Source organism: Pezoporus flaviventris, unplaced genomic scaffold (assembly GCF_033815535.1).
Source record: "Pezoporus flaviventris isolate CSIRO_AGI_PZ_B2104156 unplaced genomic scaffold, CSIRO_AGI_Pfla_v1 ptg000031l, whole genome shotgun sequence".
Lineage (NCBI taxonomy): Eukaryota > Metazoa > Chordata > Aves > Psittaciformes > Psittacidae > Pezoporus > Pezoporus flaviventris.
In genome coordinates, this window is record NW_026892579.1 from 49,020,790 (window position 1) to 49,027,282 (window position 6,493).

At 44.0% G+C, this 6,493-nt stretch overlaps 1 protein-coding gene across 3 annotated transcripts in view; it reads right to left on the reverse strand.

The window, feature by feature from the left end:
• The window catches only part of ITSN2 (intersectin 2), an 88,837-nt gene extending 82,344 nt beyond the window's left edge, over positions 1-6,493 (reverse strand). For all 3 annotated transcript variants that reach the window (XM_061460934.1, XM_061460932.1, XM_061460936.1), the window contains exon 1: positions 6,372-6,493. The gene's annotated coding sequence lies outside the window, so the exon portion shown is untranslated. The remainder of the gene's footprint in view (positions 1-6,371) is intronic.

Consider the following 6,493-nt stretch of genomic DNA (forward strand, 5'->3'; position numbering starts at 1 on the left):
AGTAAGCTGACAAGCAGAGAGGAGACAAGCCACAAGATGCCTTTAAAGCAAAGAAATGTAGTTCATCTTTGATGAAACAAAACCCAGGGAAACCTCATGGGAGAAAAACCAAAGATCAGCATATAGCAATCAAAACATGAAAAATAAGCTAGGTAGCATTATTTTGGATGGGTAAAAATGCATTCCCCAAATGAGACAGAAGAATGTGGGGAGATCCTGACCAGTACATGAGCCCCATGAGGCACACTGGTCCTGAGCTGGACCCAGTACTCCGGCTGCATGCCCACAGTGCTTCCCACCTACCCCAGCTGAAACCTCCTGCTTCTGACCCTGATCTCAGCCACAAGCCCTGTCCATCCTATACCACCAAGAACAGTCCTTCAAAGCATCCAGTTGAAATGTAGTCTCTTAGCCTATAATGCTGAGCTCCACAGCACACAGCAATAAAGTTTTGACCATGACAACTTCACAAACTTAAGGAATCAATTATCATCTGGGTTAGACAAATATCTCAATGTCATGTAAAGTCCCCATGAGCAAAAATACCTCTCCATTAGAAAGACATTAGCCCTATCTTAATAAACTCATAATAATATGACTACACTAAGAGTGCAGTGAAAACACCAGGAGTTACAGGTTTCAATTAGTAAAATTCTTGACCTTCGAAAGATAAGACCAAAAGCATTATTTAAGGCAGGTCTGGTTTTTGATACATTTATTAGTATAGCCATAATAGGTACTTTTTTGCATTCCAATCGTATTTTTAGCAACAAAGAGTAACTCCCATTTCCTGTTCTTCTCTTACTTCATGTGTGTGTTGTTGAATCACTAACTGCAGATATCACTCATCACAGATGCCACAGAGTTTCACATACTACACTTGCATCACCCTTGAAAATTTTCACTGAAAGAGCCAGCTCAGAATTATTATTTGCTACTTCTGAAGCTGAAGCAACAACAGCCCGTATCAAAATGTCGCAAGTCAAACTGGCTGCTCTCAGAACTGCTCTTCCAAAGAAGCTGTGACTTATCTGGATCAACCATGCTTTTTTCAAGTATCTGTAACTGCAAAAATGTTTAAAAACAGTTCTCAGGTAGTTGTCCTCTATTAAGTAATTGGAATACATTGTGCTGCTACTGTTATTATGTCACATCATTTGAATTTCATGTGGTGTTCTGAAAATAAGAGTTATACAACACTGTGCTCATTCATGTATTAATGTTCAATCCATCACTTTAACTCTGGGAACCAAGCAACTGACCTGGCCAGCCTGCGTTCCTATCCTGACAAAGTCTTAAAATATTCTGAATTTGAAAAACAATGACATTTCATCAGCTCCACTTTTACTTTATGAATTTTATGTGACCTAATACTTACCTTTCAAACATTTGGTGCTAATGGCACAACAGTACCAGCAAAACAAGTTACTACAGTCTCTGTACAGTCTTGCAATGGGCAAAAACAAAGCACGCGTGGAGGTAACAAGAATCAAGGCCTCCTCATGAAATAAAATCCCTTATCTTGTTTTCCAGAGAAAGACTTAAATAAATCTGAAAATTAAAAAAATATTCTGATAGACCAGTTAATAAAACAAAGGAGTAACATGCTAGTAACCAAGTAATCAGTATGCTTAAGTTCTTAGCTTGGCTTTCTCAGGGTATGAGACATGAGTAATTAATAGGTACTTTGATGAATTTCATCATTCAACATGAACCGAACCAAAAGATCTTAACTGCCTACAAGATTCATAAAAACAGACAACCAGACAGAGAAGACACAAACAAATTTAGTGCCCCCACCAATGAGAAAGACTGCTCTGTGACTGAGTACCATTATGTTAGATGATGATCTACCACCAACTAGGGTACACAAGGAAAACACAATTTTAAAAGGTGAAGTTCAAGGGTGATAACATGCTTTTCAAGCTAAAAAAAATACAGTAACTACCCTATTTCTCCCCATACCTAGATCAACCTCTGAACCTGAAAGTACACTTTGTGCGAAGTGTTTTACTGATAAGTGATAGGCTTGAAATAGGTCAGCCAGTCATAAAAAAGGAGAATTATCTAATTAGCTCTACATTATCTTTGTTATCTTTATAATCACCAACCATTGGAAAGGTGAGGAAGGTCTTTGACTTTCCCACATCATCCAGCCATATGAAACGAGCCCTATGATCTAAAAGTAACACCACAAATTCACAAACCAACAACCTATTGCTCTCACAATTTTTACAAAAGGAGTATGTTTACATCAAGCTCCCCCCCTAAAACTTAAAAACATGGCAAGGTATATTAGATGATGGATCCTTCCAAGAAATATGACATTACACTGAAACTGAAAGCAGCTTTTGAAAGTCCAATAGAGTAACTTGACAACAAGGAAGTATAGCAGTGGCATATACATATATATGGAACAAATCACAACACCAGTGCTGCCAGGAACACTGGCTGATGTCATTGCAAGACCAAGCTCTATGATTTTTGGAAAGTCATGGTGACTGGTCAAGGATCCTGATGACTGGAAAAGGCAAACATCCCACCCATCTTCAGGAAGGGCAAGAGGGATAGTACAAAAGGCTGCTAAATTGGACTTCAGTCAGTGGAAAGATTATGCCCAAATCCACCTGGGAGCCACCTACAGATGCTTGAAGAACAAAAAGGTGATGGAAAACTGCCAGCATGCATCTAGCCAGGATGAACCAGGCCTGGCATCACACAGCTTTCTAGGTTGAGGTGACTGGCTCTGTGATGGGGGCAGAGCAGCAGAGTTTTGAACTTACGAAGACTTTCAGCAACGTCTCCCACAGTATCCTTAGAGGCAAATTGGTGAAGTATAGTTTGAACAGCTTGACTGTAAACTGGGTGGAAAACTAGCTTAACCACTAGACTCAAAGGGCTGTGACCAGGTGTGCAAAATCTATCTGGCTGGAATCAGTGATGCTCCCCAGGGGTTGATAACGCGGACAGTACAGTTTAAGGTCTCCCTGGCAATGGGATGGGATTCACTATGAGCAAGTGTGGCTATCGAAGTGGACAGGGCTGCCCAGTGAGTTTTGGAGGTAGTCCAAACACAACCAGACATGGCTCTGAGTAGCCTGATCAAACCTGGCCATGCTTTTCGTGAGGGCTGGACTAGATGACCTCCATAAGTTCCTTCAAAACGATGTAATTCTATGACTACATTTTAGGTAACTAAAAGCAAATGGAAGCAGTTTAAAAGGCATTTCTAAAATGGAAATATCTGATTTTATTTAAAATGAAAATAGAACAGAAATGAACATAAAAGGTAAAGATATCCAACTTTGAACCCGTTTTAAAAAGGCAAAGAGAACAATCTGGACTTTAAAAGTAAATCTCATGAAATGCCATTTTCACAAATTTCACATGCCAATTTAACTAAATCTTTTGACACAAGAACAGATATTGTCTGTATTGTCAATTAACAAGTTATCTCTCAGACCAGAAACCTCTGTTGCTATTTGCAATAGGAACTAGTGATCTGGACTACATTGCTCTTCAGGAACTAATCACAAGGTCTTCCTGACAGACACCTGTTTTTAGGGGGTATGAAGCTTTCACTCAAAATGAAGCATGTACATTACCTTTTACTATTCAAATGCTGCCACGTTTTCACCACCAGCTCCAGATGAGCAGCTCAGTAAAGAATCCCCATCACCTACTTACCCTCATTTCTCATTGCTGCTACTATGCCATATCATAAAATTAATTCACTTTTCAATATTAAAGACTAAACCAGAAATATCTGTAAAAAAACTACTGTAAACTGCTGTGGTCCCAATCACTGTCATACCTGAATCCCAAGACATAAAGCCTTCTCAACTACACAACTCAAAATCACCCACAGGTCACTTCTGCTTTGACCTGTCTCACTCTGTTCATATGAACAATGAAATAAATAAGCAGCTATAAAGCTCTGATAGCAGAACAGCACCTATGGCAGGTAACCCTTTATGGCGATTAGCACAAACAAGCCATACATACCACATTTTTGCTATTGTTAGTGCTAAAGGAACATACTCTCTGTTTACATTACAGTGGCAGCTAACAATTCTGTCAGAGCCACATTCCATACCCTAGATCTTGTACAGATGGAGGAGAAAAAAATAAATGCAATTCCCTCAGGATGGTAATTAAAAAGATAGCAGATTCACTTGATCTAATTTAAGCATCTCAGTTAGGAATCAAATCTTACCAAAACTAAAACTTCTGTACAGCAGAGAGCGTGGAGCAGCCTAAATCCATGTTCAGGGATGTATGCAATTCTCTTAACATCATACAGAACCTAGAGTCTGAAGTAAGGTTTCTCTAAATATCCTGAGGTACAGTGGTGTGAATGCCACTCCCAGCTTAAGCAGAATGAAAAAATACAGACAAACCAAACAGGAAGACATAGTGGAAACAAGGAAACAAAAATGAGCAAAGCTTATTAGGAGAATGACACCCAGCTAGCTTTAATTTATCCAATTAGTTCCTAATGCTCATTATTTCTAAATATCACTGTTGCATCAGTGGATACAGATGTTTGCTACAGATATAGCCTTTGAATGTCAATCACATTTCAGATGAACAATTAAAGCTTCTTGAAAGCAAGCTGCATTTTATGTTCCACTGATGTTACCCACTCTGCACAGCAAGGCCGTAGTGTTTCACATGGTTTGTACCTTTTCCTGTGTACACACAAGTGTGGAAGCTGCTGCCACCACAGGCAAGCAGGAACAAAAACATCTTTAAAAACCCTCTTGTTCCCTAAAGAGAGATGCATACAACAGACAGCCTGAATGCAAGTGCAAGCAGCTTGTAACTTCTAGTTTCAGAGCTTTAGATGGGGAATTTCCAACTGATCACAGAATTACAGAATCATCATAGAATGGTCTGGGTTGGAAGGAACCTTAAAGCTCACCTAGTTCCAACCCCATCACAGCCAGGCATGACTTCCACTACAGCAGGTTGCTCCAAGCCCCGTCCAACCTGGCCTTGAATGCTGCCAGGGATAGGGCAGCCACAGCTTCTATGGGCAACCTGTGCCAGGGCCTCACCACCCTCACAGGGAAAAATGTCTTCCTTATAGCTAATGTAAATCTCCCCTCTTTCAGGTTAAGGCCCCTTGCCCTATCCCTCCATGCCCTTGTAAAAAAGTCCCTCTCCAGAGTTGTTGTCGGCCCCTTTAGGCACTGGAATCTTCTCTAAGGTCTTCCCAGAGCATTCTCTTCTCTAGGCTGAATGTTTAAAAGAACTGCTGTAAGCCTATGTTAAAGATCACAAGTGCTATCTAAACCACAATCTACTTTCAAGCTCTACAATGTGACAGGTGTCAAAGTGTCAACTGCTATGAAAGCCATTTCATGCATTCAAAATAATATCTTAATATTTAGGGAACCAAATCATCTTAATATTTACGGAACAAAAATCTCAGCCTCATTTTATTTTCTGAATTACTACATGCCGCAGCGTGAAGTCGAGACCGAGGAACGCCACAGACCGAGGAACAGACAAACAGTTTACAAACTTTAACTGCAGAAATCAGTTCAGTTTCTCCAAACTCCAGGATTTCACAGTAACTACGAGAAACAAAATCACCATTACACAAACCGGGGTCTGTGAACAAATCCAAGTCACCTCCCCTCGCCAAGGCGCTCCCTTGGGCACTGAGCTGTTTGGGCACCGACACCGGTGTTTCTCCTCCTAGTAGGGAGGTAATAAAGCAAGGGCGAGCAGCAGACACGCTAGCAGCAGGAGGTGCCGCCGCTACCGGCAGCCGTGCCCGAGCTGCAGCCTCCCCCGGAGCTTACCGGCCAGACCTGACGGCGCGGGGAAGGAGCCGGCCCCGGGAAACGCAGTTCCCAGCGGAACGCTGGAGCGGCTGCGTGGGAGCCCGGCCCGGCTGCCCGACAGAGCCCGCGGCCGAGCCGCGCAGCGTGGCGGAAAGCTGCGCTCCGGTAGCGCGGAACGCACCCAAACGCTGTTTTAAAGGAAAACAAAACCCAAAACAACCGAAGAACCCCACCAGCCTAAAGGCGGGAGGAAAATATAAACAGAGCGGCTCGGCGCAATAGAACCCTCGACTGTTCTTCCCCACGCCCGTCCGTGCCCGGGCTGCTGCCGCTCTCGCAGGGCGGCAGGAGCAGGCACTTTCCCGCACGGTAGCCCGGAGGCCGCCCCGGGCTCGCAGCGAGGCCCCGCGGGACAGCCAGGCTGACAGCTTCGCTCCGCGCCGCCGGAGCTCGTCGCCCCCGCACCCCGTTTCCCTTACACCGGCTCCCCGCGGGAGACGAGGCTGCCCCGCTGATTGGGTCGTGGCCGCGCTCCTCCGGAGGCGGAGGAGCCGCAGGCCGCCCGGCCGCTTGTACCTGTTGCGCTGCCCGTGAGCGGCCGCTTCGCACGGGCTATCTCCTCCGCCTCCCGCGGCGTCAGCCCCACAACATGGCGGCGGAGGCGGGGGCCGCTCGGGAAGGAAGAAGGGGAGGGAACC